This window comes from Dendrobates tinctorius, unplaced genomic scaffold (assembly GCF_039654945.1).
Source record: "Dendrobates tinctorius isolate UK_male_01 unplaced genomic scaffold, ASM3965494v1 ptg000138l, whole genome shotgun sequence".
In the NCBI taxonomy this organism is placed as follows: Eukaryota; Metazoa; Chordata; class Amphibia; order Anura; family Dendrobatidae; genus Dendrobates; species Dendrobates tinctorius.
In genome coordinates, this window is record NW_027361806.1 from 13,819,654 (window position 1) to 13,834,529 (window position 14,876).

The 14,876-nt window shown below is 43.8% G+C and overlaps 1 protein-coding gene across 2 annotated transcripts in view; it reads right to left on the bottom strand.

The window, feature by feature from the left end:
* Positions 1-14,843, bottom strand: part of KANK4 (KN motif and ankyrin repeat domains 4) — a 169,838-nt gene extending 154,995 nt beyond the window's left edge. For both annotated transcript variants that reach the window (XM_073544635.1, XM_073544633.1), the window contains exon 1: positions 14,739-14,843. The gene's annotated coding sequence lies outside the window, so the exon portion shown is untranslated. The remainder of the gene's footprint in view (positions 1-14,738) is intronic.
* Positions 14,844-14,876: the final 33 nt, after the last annotated feature.

The window sequence follows — 14,876 nt, forward strand, 5'->3', positions numbered from 1 at the left end:
GGTGTCACATGTAGCGAGATCGCTAGCGATATCGCTGTTGCGTCACAAAATTGGTGATGCTTTAGCGATAACGCTAGCGATCTCGCTATGTGTAAAGCCCCCTTAACACTAGAGAAGACAGAGAAATTATTCAAAAGGATCTAGATAAGCTTGAACAATGGGCAGCGACTAATAGAATGGTATGTAAGAGGGAGAAATGCAAGATTCTACATCTGGGCAAGAAAAATGAAAATTACATCTACGGAATGGGAGGAATAGAGCTAAGGAACAGCACGTGTGAAAAAGATTTGAGTATACTAATAGATCACAGGCTGCACATGAGTCAACAGAGTGATGCAGCAGCAAACTGTCATGGGGTTACCGCTACAGTGTGGAAACAGAAGACCGCAGTGTCTGATTGTTCCTACTCTGGCGCTGAGGATAAGCACTTCTCCGTCATATTAAATGTGTTTATTTCTTCTGGCAGAACAGGGGTCAATCGGCCATGTTGGAAATCCCTGTGTTCAGCTGTGCTCTGTTAGCCACTCCTTTTTCCTTTATAATCTGGGCTCTGTTACTAAACCTCGTCAGAGATAGCTTTATTGCTGCATGGCTAATGGGGGGAAAGGAGTTGGTATGAGAAGGAGAGTTGGAGGAGTTATTAGCGACTGTTGCTTGGTTTGAACGCATAGCAATTCCTTATCCTTCACTATATTGAATTATTCCCCTACCTTCACACCCCGGTGGATTCCTCTGTTATAAGTGAGTGAATATTTTGTATGTCTGGAGTTTTCCATTAACCCTTGTCTGCGTTGCCCTGTTTGTTGGGTTGGTGTACTGCAGTGGACAGTAGCACCTCCTCTTCCCTGGATGGGAGTAGAGAACAGACAGAGGGCTAGCTTAGGAGATAAGGCAAGGGTGCAGGCCCCGGCGTCTTCACCATCTGAAGTATCCTTGGGAACAGGGCAAGCTAGGGCGCCCCCTAGTGTTAGGGCCAGGAAAGGAGCCCCTGGTCACCCGAAAGCTGTGTCATGACACAAAAAAGGCAAACACAGTTCTAGGATGTATTAAGAGAAGGATAGAGTCTAGATCACTTGACGTAATTGTCTCCATCTACTCCTCGTCAGGCCTCATCTGGAATACTGTGCCCTGTTCGGGGTGTCCAACCTGCAGGAACGCGGGATGCAGTCACACACGTAGCGGCAGAGCAAAGGTTAAACAGGTTTATTTACAGGGGGATGTGCTCGACGCAGGGAGTGAGGGATTGTAGGGTGACAGAGAGGAATGGGGCAGAACTAGAAAGTTGGCAGGGTAGGTGAGGGACGAACGAGAGTTCAGTAATAAAGAGGTTAAACTTATCGGACTGTAGTCTTTAGTTGTGAGGGAGTACAGGGTTCCAATGATGCCACCGGCAACAGCGACGCGGGTCGTCTCATCGCAGTCTGACAGGCGGGAATCCAACGGTGGCACCGACAACAGCGGCACATGCAGTCTCTCAAGTCTCTGTCCACGATAAAGAAACAGCCTCAGGGGAAAACAACAGGATGCTGGGCGGTGAGCGGGGGTACTGCTCTCACCACTCTTAGTCACGAGTCTACACTCAGAACGTGTCACCGCATGGACAGTGCCGCGCTCCTTGGTCCAGTTACTACTCTCAGAGGCTCAGATCTGTCACTGCGCACGCCGGGCTGCACGCACTTGCGACTGTCTCAGGCTTGTCAAGGGAGTCTCCTCCGGTCACGGAGGCTGGCGACCCGCGGGTCCACGTTTACACAGAGGGCGCTCACCCCGTACTGTCGGTCTGTCTCAGTCCTCAGCAGGTCTATTTTGAGCATATGGTCACACTTGGGCAGAGTGGGTGCGGTACTCACTGTCTCCTAGCGAGCGTACGGAACCTGGCTTAGCTCCGCACACTCTGCTCTGCTGGCACAGCTACGTACACGCCGCTCTGCTGGCACAGCTACGCACACTCCGCTCTGCTGGCACAGCTAATTCCCCCAGCACTACAGCTCCTATTCCAGGCAGCAGCAGCACGGTCTGTCACAGGGCCAGCACTCTCTGGAGGGGGAAGCAGAATGCGCTCTACTCTGCTCTGGACGCTGCACATACTTGGCGCCAACTCCTACTGCAGAGTGCGCTTTTTCTTCTTATACCCGTGTCAGTGTGCTCTCTCTGGGCTCTCCCCGCCCCCTTCTGTCAGCAGGAAACTCCGTCTCTCCTCTCCTTCTCTTCGCTCCTACAGCAGGGGAAGGTCCGCCTCCCTCAGGTTCCCCCCAGGAAGAGGATGCAGTCCCTTCAGTTCTGGACCAGGCATGCAGGTTACCCACGGTCTGGTCCACCTCCTTACATTGGCATCACATTTTAAAAAAAGACATAAAAAACTGGAACAAGTTCAAAGAAGAGCTACCAGAATGGTGAGCGGACTGGAAAGTGTGTCCTACGAGCAACGGTTAAAGGATCAGCGAATGTTTAGCTTGCAAAAAAGAAGGCTAAGAGGAGACTTAATAGCTGTCTACAAATATCTGAAGGGATGTCACAGTGTAGAGGGATCATCATTCTTCTCACGTGAAAACACGAGAAGCAATAGAATGAAACTGGGTGGGAGAAGATACAGATTAGATATTAGAAAACAATTTTTGACAGTGAGGGTGATCAATGTGTGTATCAGGCGGCCACGGGAGGTGGTGACTTCTCCTATAATGGAAGTCTTCAAACAGAGGTTGGACAGACATCCGTCCGAGATAGTTTAGTGAATCTTGCATTGAGCAGGGGGTTGGACATGATGACCCTGAAGGTCCCTTCCAACTCTAACATTCTATGTCACAGAACTGGAAGAATTTTCCAAGTAAAAATGAATGAAAATCCCTCAAACAAGAATTGAAAGACACTTATCTGACTACAAAAAGTGTTTACAAGCTGTGATAGTTTCAAAAGGGGGTGCTACTAGGTACTAACCATGAAGGTTGCCAAAACCTTTGCAAAGGCCCATTTTCCATTTTTAAAAAAATGTAAAATACAAAGTAAATGTGTCATCTTTAGGGCTTTTAGAGATTATTTCATCTTCATGTTCACAATAACAGTCATTTTGACCAGGGGTGCACAAACTTTTACATGCCACTATAGTAACGAAAAATATTTGCAGACATGTTTGTGTCAAATTGTATCTGTCATACAAAGATTATATATTGAGATTAAATCTATCATAGGATGGATTGGGTAACTATATGGGAAAGCATCATAGGTAACACAGTTTGTAACAGCAGGTATTGTTCTATATAAACTGTAGACAGTGCAAATCTAATTAGCAAGTCCTGTGTCTTTCTGTTATGCAGTTAATGATATTTGCACTAAGGTAAATTAAGCATATTCTATGCAGTTGTATGCACAGCACCTGCTGGGTCTAAAGTTAACTATAGAAACATTCTTGCCAAAGCCTTCAACAATGTATTGAATGAAGACAAACATGAGCTCATAAGTATTGAGGATCTTATGAAGATATGCACTGAAGTGTCCACCCTGCTATGTGTGGGTGATAATGTGTATAAGTGTTAGAGGCACTCTATTGCACCCAAATATTCGCCGTGTGCAGCTTGTAGCAGTGACCTGGCGTGCTGCTGTTTGCTAGTGTGTCACAGCTACCAGAGTTACTGTCCTCACGTCACTATCCCTGCACTAACCGCACATAGTATCTTTAGTGTAGGTGATTCTACATCTCCCTGTGTTTGGTCAGGACTATCGTCCCAATGCGTGTTTCGCCAGGTGGTCTGGCTTCTTCTAGGGTTCTTGGATGACTATGTGGGGGCTATTATGTTGTTTGGAAGGCGATGTGGGGACCATTATATTGTTTGGAGGGTTATGATGGGGGCCACTATACTGTTTGGAGGGCTAGTGGGGGCCATTATATTGTGTGAGGGCAATTATGCATTGTGAAGGGTTGTGTGGGGGCTGTCATGATGTGTGTAGAGGGCTGTGTTGGGGCCATTATACTGTGTGTGGCTGACAGTGGGGGTCATTATACAGTGTTGGGGTCACTGTGGGGGCATCAAACTGCTTTGAGGTCACTGTGGGGGAATTAGATTGTGTGGAAGGCTGTGGGGTCCTCATACTGTGTATGGGGGACTGTGGAGGCCATTATACGGTGCTGGGGACACTGTGGGAGTATCATACTGTCTTGGGGTCCCTGTAGGGGACACAATTTGAGGGGAAGGACTGTGGGAATTCATTGTGGGGGTATCATACTGTTTGGGTGGCCACTTTTGTTGGCATCATACTTTATGGATGCCATGAAAGGGGTACTTTAGTGCGTTGGAATACTAAGGGGTTTCAATAGGAGCAAAATTACATTGTAAGAGCTGAAAAGTTGTAAGATATGCTCTTCCGTGATCCCGTCAAATACATATTTTTTTATTTTTGTGTGGGCGCCCAACTAGGACTTATGTGATGGGCCCCATGATTTCTACGTACCCCACTGTATGGATCCAGCATTGCATAACTAATTCCTTTGGCTCTGTCCCGATTTCCATAAATCTTATATTAACATAGTCGGATGAAGAATGCTGCATTGTAATGCGATGTTTGTCAGGATCGCAGATGTCCTGGGAACTGTGCATGGCTCGTATAACAGCGCATTGTCAATCATAGTCCATGGCTAGGTCCACTTATATGATGCCACAAGCAAATATTTCAGCAATCAGAAGTAACGACAAAGCAGCTCATAAGTTACTGCACATCCCAGCAGCTTATTCCCACTGTCTCACTCAGGATGACCTCTGTGTATGGGCATAGAAAGGTGCGGACCATCTTACCACCCCCTCTATTAGAATGAAGAAGACCTGTACTGTAGAAAAGTGTGATCTTGCTGTCCTCATATCTCAACAATATCAAACTACATTATAATTTAAAGTCCTTCGGCTTGATCTCGCGCTATGGTGACTTGATGGATGAACGCTCTGTAGGAAGATCGATCTTGTGCAGCCTAGTTAGGTCCACCAGGGACAGCTTTTTCTCTCACTTCCCAGCATGCATTGCACTTGCTATTGCGGAACCTTGTCTCATCCAAGATCATTTTTATTTTTGTTCTGCTTTTACTTCCTCTCCTTCTCCCAAAATCCATTACTATTGCTTTGTATCTAATATAACATCATTTTACAATATAATGCACTGAAACGAGGGGGGGGATGAATAATGGTGAGTTGAAATAAGTTGTACGGATCGCACAGGGGAAGGGGTGTGTCGACTTCACTCACCTCTGGGGAGGGGAGAGAAGGACCCAGCAGGGATCGGCGCTCTGGTGCCACCACTTGCCCCAGGTCAGTCAGGGAACTGCACCGAGGGCAAATAGTCGCCGGAAAGGCTTCCCTTAAGGCCCTTTTACATTTAGCGATGCACCAGCGATCCGACCCGGTCAGGATCGCTGGTGCATCGCTAAATGATCGCTAGTGAGCTGTCACACAGGCAGACCTCACAGCGATGCAGCAGCGACGCAGCGCACGATACTCACCTTTCACACACAGCGATCCTGGCGTCCTCCCGCCCGCCTCCATGCGTCGCTCGTCGTCACAGCACGAAGCCCCAGCAGGAAGCTGACGACGAGAAATGGAGCCAGACATTCTCGCGCGATCAGTGATAGACAGCGGGGGAGCCGGTCGGAGGTAAGTATCACACATAGCGATATCTATGTGTAAAACCCCCTTTATAGGTACGAGTTATTGAGGCACTCCCAGTGAAGGGAGATATACATCACCAGTCCAGACTGGGGAGATAGATGATAGATAGATAGATAGATAGATAGATAGATAGATAGATAGATCGATCGATCTAGCTCTCAGCCGTCACTGTCAGGGCTCCTCACTAACACAGTATGATATGCTGTCACCAATTCCTCGTTTAATACAGGGCTGTGGAGTCGGAGTCGTGGAGTCGGAGTCGGTGCTCATTTTGGTGGAGTCGGAGTCGGAGTTGGAGTCGGTATAAAATGGAGCGACTCCGACTCCTAAAATATATAATAAATTGGGTACAGTAATTCAATGCAGGATGTGCTGAATATTTTTTCATAGGAGTTTGGGAAAGTTATGAAATGTCCTATAAATGGCTGTTCTATTCCTGATCTAAGGCTACATTCACACACAGCTTTTTTCCTGTGTTTTTTGAGGATACGTTTTTCAGCTGCAAAAGCTGATCATCTTTTTAAAAAACCGCATCACCTGAAAGGTTTTTGAGCTCATAGATAATGTTTTCAATAGCAAAAGCAGATTAGAAATCTGCTCTATCTATCCATTTATCCATATCTGTCTATCCATATCGTATCTGTACCAAAAAGAATGAAAACCGGGTAGTACACCAATATATATTCTGTTCTATCTAAATGTCTTGATTATTGTATCATAGAAATGATTCAATGTCTGAGGTTCACATTGTACTACAATAAATTTTTCACTTAAATATAAGCAATATGTGTGGGAGTCGGAGTCGGAGTCGGAGTCGGTGTAAGGGAAATTGAGGAGTCGGAGTCGCAGGTTTGGCTTACCGACTCCACAGCCCTGGTTTAATATAAGCCCCGTCCGACAGCAGGAACCAACCCGGGTATCATATAATAACCAACTGAGCGTGCGGATGTGGGGATTCGTGAATCGAGATAAAAGAGCAGCCCCAAGAATAATTTTATATTTAATTGCAGAAAGGGGCACTAGAAAGATACAGGTAGACCTTAGAGATATTTCTTATTCTACCATTGTGTAACTCTCACTGAGCATTACAGACAGGTTCAACAGCATGCTAAAATATTGTGGATTATAACTTAGCTTCTAGATGAATGTGTCCCATCCCGATGCGTTTCACCCCTCTCTTAGAGATGAATTCAGGGTTTCATCAGGGGATTCAAGGAGTGAGGGGCTCAGATCAGCACCCAATCACCCAGACCGCATAGAAAGAGAGGTGTTTTGTTAAGGGATAAAATACCCCTAATCTAATACATTTAATAATATCTTGTGTGTCATTGAGACAAGGTGCGCTCTAACATCTGATGTGGAATACTCTTTTGAGGTGCCCTATTAAGGGATATAAGGCTCCCAATTTAATACATGTCAAGAATATCTCTCACAAGTCATTGAGACATAGTTTGCTCCCATATCTGATTTTGAGTATACTCTCTGGAGAGGTGGTTTATTAAGGGGCAAATGTCCTCAATATAATACCTGAAAATTCTCTCTTATGTGTCATTGAGACATAGTTTGCTCTAACATTTGATTTGGCGCTTATTCTCTTGGGGGGTGGTCTACTTCTGAAGTATTTGTGATCACCCCAAGATGTGATTGGATGTATTGAAGATATGGTATATAGTATTATAGGCTCTTTTGATTAAAATACTATACACAATCATCAGAGATACATTTGTTATCTATACACTATATCTACAGTAGGTTCTACACTGGGATAAAGCACTTAATGGGTGATGGTGATGGCTTGGTGAGGGACTTCCTTACAGAGTCACACAGGGCCAGCTGACATTGAGCGGGGGCGCCACAACGCTTCCCCCTATGGTGCCAACCTCCGCTCCCATGTAGGGAGACAGTATTGTGGATCTGTTCCCCTAGATTATTTTCTATTTGTGATATTAGGACCTCGTTTTTTTTAATCTATCAGACACCCGTGTCTGACCTACTCACCATTTTATGTTTTAATAATTTTTTTATGACAGTATTAACAAAATTTATATTTTAGGTCTGTTTTTGTTGGAAGAATTTGTCATTCAGGTACAAGGTCAGTTGACCTGAGAGTCACAACCTGGCTTCTCCGAATATCTCCATAGAGTCAGGCGACCAGCGGGTCCCGATCCTGGCTTTCTCCAAACGTATCCATGGTTAAGCGATGGTCAAAGGAGCAGATCTGTATTCTTCCAACCAGAGGCGAAAAACTCCCAGTGTTTCCTGTAGAATGATAGATCCGTGTCCCTTCGTGATGGAGCCATGATACTGGCTGCTGTCTTGTCTCTGGTCCTTTGGATGTCTATGTCTTGGCAGAATCTCTGGCTGTCTCTCTCTCCCAGTCTCTTTATACAGAGGCATATAACCTATTTTTAGATTCTAGGATGTCTTAACAGAAGCATACAGTCTAGATCACGTGAAGTCATTATTGCTCTCTACTCCTCTTTGATCAGACATCATCTGGAATACTGTGTCCAGTTTTGAGCGCCACATTTTAAAAAAGACATCAACAAACTGGATTAAGTTCAGAAAAGAGCGACCAGAATGGTGACCGGTCTGCAAACCCTGTCTTACGAGGAAAGGTTGCAGGATTTGGGAATGTTTAGTTTGCAAAAGAGAAAACTGAGAAGAGACTTAAGCCCCCTTCACATTTAGCGATGCACCAGCGATCCCGACCACGATACGACCCGGTCAGGATCGCTGGTGCATCGCTAAATGGTCGCTAGGGAGCTGCCACACAGGCAGACCTCACAGCGATGCAGCAGCGATACAGCAGTCGTTACTTACCTGTCAGACGCGGCGATCCTGACGTCCTCCCGTCCGCGTCCACGCGTCGCTCGTCGGCGCCAGCAGGAAGCGCCTGACGAGAACTGGAGCTGCGCGATCAGCGACAGACAGTGGGGGAGCCGGTCGAAGGTAAATATCACACATAGCGATATCGCTAGCGATATTGCTGCTGCGTCACCAAATCGGTGATGCTTTAGCGATATTGCTAGCGATATCGCTATGTGTAAAACCCCCTTTAATAGCTGTCTACAAATATCTCAAGGGCTGTCACATTGTAGAAGGATCATCTTTATTCTCATTTGCACAAGGAAAGACTAGAAGCAATGGTATGAAACTGAATGGGAGGAGACACAGATTAGATATTAGAAAAAACTTTTTGACAGTTAGAGTGATCAATGAGTGGAACAGGCTGCCACGAGAGGTGGTGAGTTCTCTTTCAATGGAAGTCTTAAAACAGAGGCTGGACAGACATCTGTCTGGGATGATGGAGGTCCCTTCCAACTCTATGATTCTATGATTTAACAAGTGTCCTTCAGTCCAGCATCAAAATAAGGGGAACAATGGTGATAAGCTCAAGTAGCATTACTTGATTAATCTATTTGCATAGTTTTTCCTTCTCTGCTTTTGAGGTCAACAAACTGGCTCCATAATACAGTGCATAATTAGCATATCAGCACTAGTCATCAAAGATAAGCACACACTATTATATCAAATATCAGCTTACAAATCCCTATTTCAGGATCACACAAGCAAAAGTATAGATAACAACATTCTTCTTGGTTTGCTAAAAATAGTCGTCTGGGTAATTAAGATATAATATGGTTTCTTCACAGAAGGCTTTTTTAATCACTTTTTATAGCTTTTTTTAGGAAAGTGTATAAAAATGCACCTTTTTTAAATTATGTTAAATAATTCCTAATAAAACAATTTATTTTAACGTAACCTCTATAGGTTTACATTAACTGAAGACTGCAGTTTTTACTTTTCATTATTTAAGCATAATATATGTGACCAGCAGAAGCGCCACTGCAGCGCGAAACGGCTGTCGTCTCTTCCACTCCTGCTCCCATCGCCAATGTTTTAAAGTATTGGAATAAAGAAGTTTTTTTTTTTTATCGGTGAGTGCCATCCACTTCTTTCAATTTTGGCATATATTGTGGCTGCTTTATTTGGAGAGGCACCCCAACTCATGGAGCATTCATTGCTGTACACATGCTGGCAGCTTTGTTCATGCAACACCTGTGCACTGAGTGGGCTTCCCCGCTGTGCGGATTTACACTTCTTTGGAGATTATTTAAGCATAAGCATTGCTTACAATTCTCACTTCTGTGTCCAATGAAATTTGCATATGGGCAAGCTGTTAGGCTATATAAGGTATGCCTCTGACTAGTAGCAGCCAAACCCTGACTAGCTGCAGATAGATCCTGATGAAGAGGGACTGTGCTCCTCGAAACGCGCTGGTATTTTAGGATCCAACAGGATACTGTACTCGACAGCCAGTAACATCACGTGCCTTCTCATCGCTATCAGGGACCCTACTGGTCAAAGCGACCTGGTTCTATCATCAGGAGACCAGTGGGATTCACTCCACAGCGCCCGGACTGAACTCTGAGTAAGTGGACCTTCACGTTTCTTGTCCAGAGTATGCTTTTTTATGCTTGGTAGTTTATACTTATTGACATGTTAGCATTTTCCTTTTTGGAGATTCCCCACATTGATTAATTATTTAGCTATCACTTTGTCCATTCTTGTAGTTAATAGGACATTTCTCTATCTACTGCATCTTTTTTTGTTGCACTACCTGTATTGTAGGTGTCTATTGGCTACTCATATTTCAAACAGTTGCTTCTGTCTGTGAGGACACAGGAGTCAATTCGATGTTTTGTTTTTAACCCTTGTTTAATACTAGCACGTTAGTACTATAGATACAAGTATTTTAGTCATTTTCATATTCAATAAGTACGTCAGTACCATAGCTTTTACTCCATATTCATAACAAACTGCAATGCTGACATTTCAATTATGTATTTTTTCATTTTTGTTATTTATATAAATACGCGTATGCGTATATATTTTCAATTTTTCTATATATATTTTAATATGTATTTAGATATATTTTAAAAAATTTTATATACCGTATATATTCATTTTTTGAAATGCTTCCATTTTTTCAATATTCTGGTATTTTTTTTTTTTATATATTTAGACATATTTACAACTTTTTTATATACATTTATTCATATATTTTTAAATTTTGTATATATATTTTCTACATAGATTTAATAACTTTTATATGTAGGTATATTTTATAATTTTTTCACTTTTTTTCTATACTTTATATTGATTTATATACTGGTATATATTTTTTCATAGATCGGACTTTAAGCGTCTGGTGATACAAATACGTTTATATTTTTGCAAACATTTGGAGAACTGAAACCATCTGATCACTTGTTCTACATCTGGTTCAAGACCTGGCCATTCACCTCCATTCCTGACCTGGTACATTTTGTTTTGCTTTTTTGTCCATGAAAGAGCAATCATTTTATCCTCATTCGGATATTCAAGCAATTTTTGTGTTTTTTTTCCCCCGTGATATACGTGGCTTTATTTTTATGTCTCTGTCCTATTCTCTCTTTTTTTGGGGCGATATCAATGGGACACTAAGTGAAATAAGTTTGTTTTTTTTACCATTTTTTTTTACAACCACAAAAGAATCACTAAAATAATTAAAAAATGTGTTCCCCCTTCTGTAACAAATACTTTCATATATTGGCCACGTTTTTTTATGGTGGCTGGGTTAGTAATTGTAGTTTGTATTGATAGTGACATTTATTTTTACTTTTACAAATTTCTTTCTATTTTTTTCCCCATTTATTTTACACATTGTGCCCCTTTACCCACCCCAACCAACAAGCTCATAAAAGATCTTTGGGGGGGGGGTGGACCCCTTAAATATTGAAATTATTTTTAATTTTATTTCCCCTGTAACTGGGGCTGGTATATTAGGACTAGTTACAGGGGAAAAGTAACCTCAGCGCTAATAATAATAATAATACATTTTATTTCTATAGCGCCAAAATATTCCGCAGCACTTTACATTTCAGAGGGGATATGTACAGATAATAGACATTACAGCATAACAATAATCACATAGATTATAACAAATACCAAGAGGAATGAGGGTCCTGCTCGCAAGCTTACAGTATATGTGGAAAGAGGTAGACACGAAAGGTGGGTGGTAACAATTGCCCTGATTGTTTGGACCAGCCATAATGTTAAGTGTGTAACAGTACAGACACAGAGGGCTAATGGATGCATAAAGCATGTGGGAACATGATGCGGGGAAACCTGGTTATGGTAAAACTTTTGACTGTGCCACCCAGGGATAGATTAGGTTAATGTGTTGAGGCGGTAGGCCAGTCTGAATAAATGCGTTTTCAGGGCACACTTAAACTTGTGGGGATTGGGGACTAATTGTATTGACCTGGGAAGTGCATTCCAAAGGATTGGCGCAGCACGTGTAAAGTCTTGGAGACAGGAGTGGGAGGTTCTGATTATTGAGGATGCTAACCTCAGGTCATCAGCAGAACAGAGGGCGCGGGTAGGGTGGTATACTGAAACAAGGGAGGAGATGTAGGGTGGTGCTGAGCCATGGAGTGCTTTGTGGGTGAGGGTAATAAGTTTATACTGAATTCTGGAGTGGATGGGTAGCCAGTGTAATGACTGGCACAAGATAGAGGCATCGGTGTAACGATTGGTGAGGAATATGATCCTGGCTTCAGCATTCAAGACAGATTGGAGAGGGGAGAGTTTGGTAAGAGGGAGACCGATCAGAAGAGAGTTACAATAGTCGAGACGAGAATGAATAAGAGAAACAGTAAGAGTTTTTGCGGAGTCAAAAGTAAGAAAAGGTTGAATTCTAGAAATGTTTTTGAGGTGAAGATGACAAGAGCGACCAGTGATCGAATGTGGGGGGCAAAGGAAAGCTCGGAGTCAAATATGACCCCAAGGCAGCGGGCATGTTGCTGGGGAGTAATAGTGGAACCACACACGGAAATGGCAATGTTGGGTTTAGGTACATTAGTAGAGGGAGGAAACACAAGGAGTTCAGTCTTTGACAGGTTCAGTTTCAGATATAGTGAGGACATGATGTTAGACACAGCATTTAGATAATCACCAGTGTTTTCTAGAAAGGCTTGCGTGATGTCAGGAGAAGAAGTGTATAATTGGGTGTCATCAGCATAGAGATGGTACTGGAAACCAAATCTACTGATTGTTTGACCAATAGGGGCAGTGTACAAGGAGAAGAGGAGGGGGCCTAGAACCGATCCTTGAGGAACCCCAACAGTAAGGGGAAGGTGAGAGGAGGAGGAACCGGCAAAAGAAACAGTAAAGGAGCGGTCGGAGAGATAGGAGGAGAACCAGGAGAGAACGGTGTCCTTGAGGCCAATGGAACGGAGCATAGTGAGGAGGAGCTGATGATCCACAGTGTCGAATGCTGCAGAGAGATCCAAGAGAATTAGCATGGAGTAATGACCATTAGATTTAGCTGTTAGTAGATCATTAGAGACTTTAGTGAGGGCAGTTTCAGTCGAGTGTAAAGAGCGGAAACTGGATTGGAGAGGGTTGAGAAGAGAGTTATCAAAGAGATAGCGGATAAGACGGGAGTGGACCAGGCGTTCCAGGAGTTTAGAGATGAAGGGAAGATTAGAGACAGGTCTATAGTTATCGGCACAGTTTTGGTCGAGGGAAGGTTTTTTAAGTAGTGGATGTATGATGGCATGCTTAAATGAGGAGGGAAAGATACCAGAAGAGAGAGAGGTTAAATATTTTAGTTAGGTGAGGGGTGACAGCAGGAGAAAGGGCCTGGAGGAGATGGTACGGAAATGGGTCACTGCTGCAAGTGGTTGGGCAAGAAGATGCAAGGAGCCTGATTACTTCTTCTTCTGTGACTGGTTCAAAATCAGAGAGTGAGCTAGATGCAGTGGGGGAGGGAGGACAGTGCATGGTATGAGGTGATTGGGAGATAATTTCCTGTCGGATCTGGTAAATTTTTACTTTGAAGTAATTGGCCAGATCGTCAGCTCGGAGCTCTGTGGTTGGGGCCTGTACTCTTGGGTTGAGTAGAGAATGAAAAGTGTCAAAGAGACGTTTCGGGTTATTGGACAGTGAGGTGATGAGGGTGTTGAAATAGGTTTGTTTGGAGAGGTGAAGGGCAGTGTTGTATGTTCTAAGCATAAACTTATAATGGATGAAATCTTCGTGTAGATTGGATTTTCTCCACAGACGTTCAGCGCACCTGGAGCACCGCTGCAGGAAACGTGTTTGCAGGGTGTGCCAGGGTTGTTGCCGTCTGCGTTGTGGTGTTCTATTTATAGGGGGTGCAGATTCATCCAGGGCACTTTGAAGTGTTTCATTGTAATGCGTCAGTGCAGAATCAGGACATGAGAGGGAGGAGATAGGGGCCAATGAAGACTGCAAGTTCTTCATAAGTTTCTGGGTGTTAATGGCCTGTATGTTTCTATAAGTCTGGACAGTGGGGGTGACCTGAGCAGCCTGGCAGTTCTTGATAGAGAATGAAAGAAGATTGTGGTCAGAGAGCGGGAGAGGGGTTTGCAAAATGCTACAGGGACAGTAGCATTTTTCTTTATTTTACACATTGTCCCCCTCTTCCCACCCCAACCAATAAGCTCATAAAAGATCCTTGGGGGGGGGGCACTTGAATATTGAAATTATTTTTAATATCATTTTATTTTGCCTGTAACTGGAGCTGGTATATTTTCACATTGTGCCCCCCCCATAAGATACATTTTGGGGGCATTTACATATTGAAATATTTTTATTTTATTGCTCCTGTAACTGAGGTTGGTATATTAGCCCCAGTTACAGGGGAAATGCAGCTTCCTGGCTACATAGCAGAGCTATCTGTGTCTCCCATGATCCCCGACCACTGTATATGGAGGACACAGCAGTTGTTCAGCTCCGTGTACACCAATATGGCGGTGTTGGGCGTTCAGTAGATGCCCGGTTGCTGCAATCCATCGGATTCTTACGAGCGCATCACAGGCAACCGAAATCACACCGATGGGAGAATCGTCATTTTTACCGCACAATGAACGCCGTACAAAACCTCCAAAACAAAGTTCAAACTGATATTTTGTACTTTCCCGCCATTTCACCACACTTAGATGGTTTCCCTCCTTTTAGTGCATTCTATGGCCATAAGGAAACACTTTTTTTTTTTACAATTTTTGAGGCCATTTTTACCATTAATTGCGGTGACGCCTTCCTCCGGTCACACAGCGTCACAGCCCCGCCGCCGCCCGCATCCCTCTCCCGCCAACTGCCCCTCCCCTCAACCGCCAACTCCTTCAAATCACAGCGACCAATCAGACCGGCGCCATC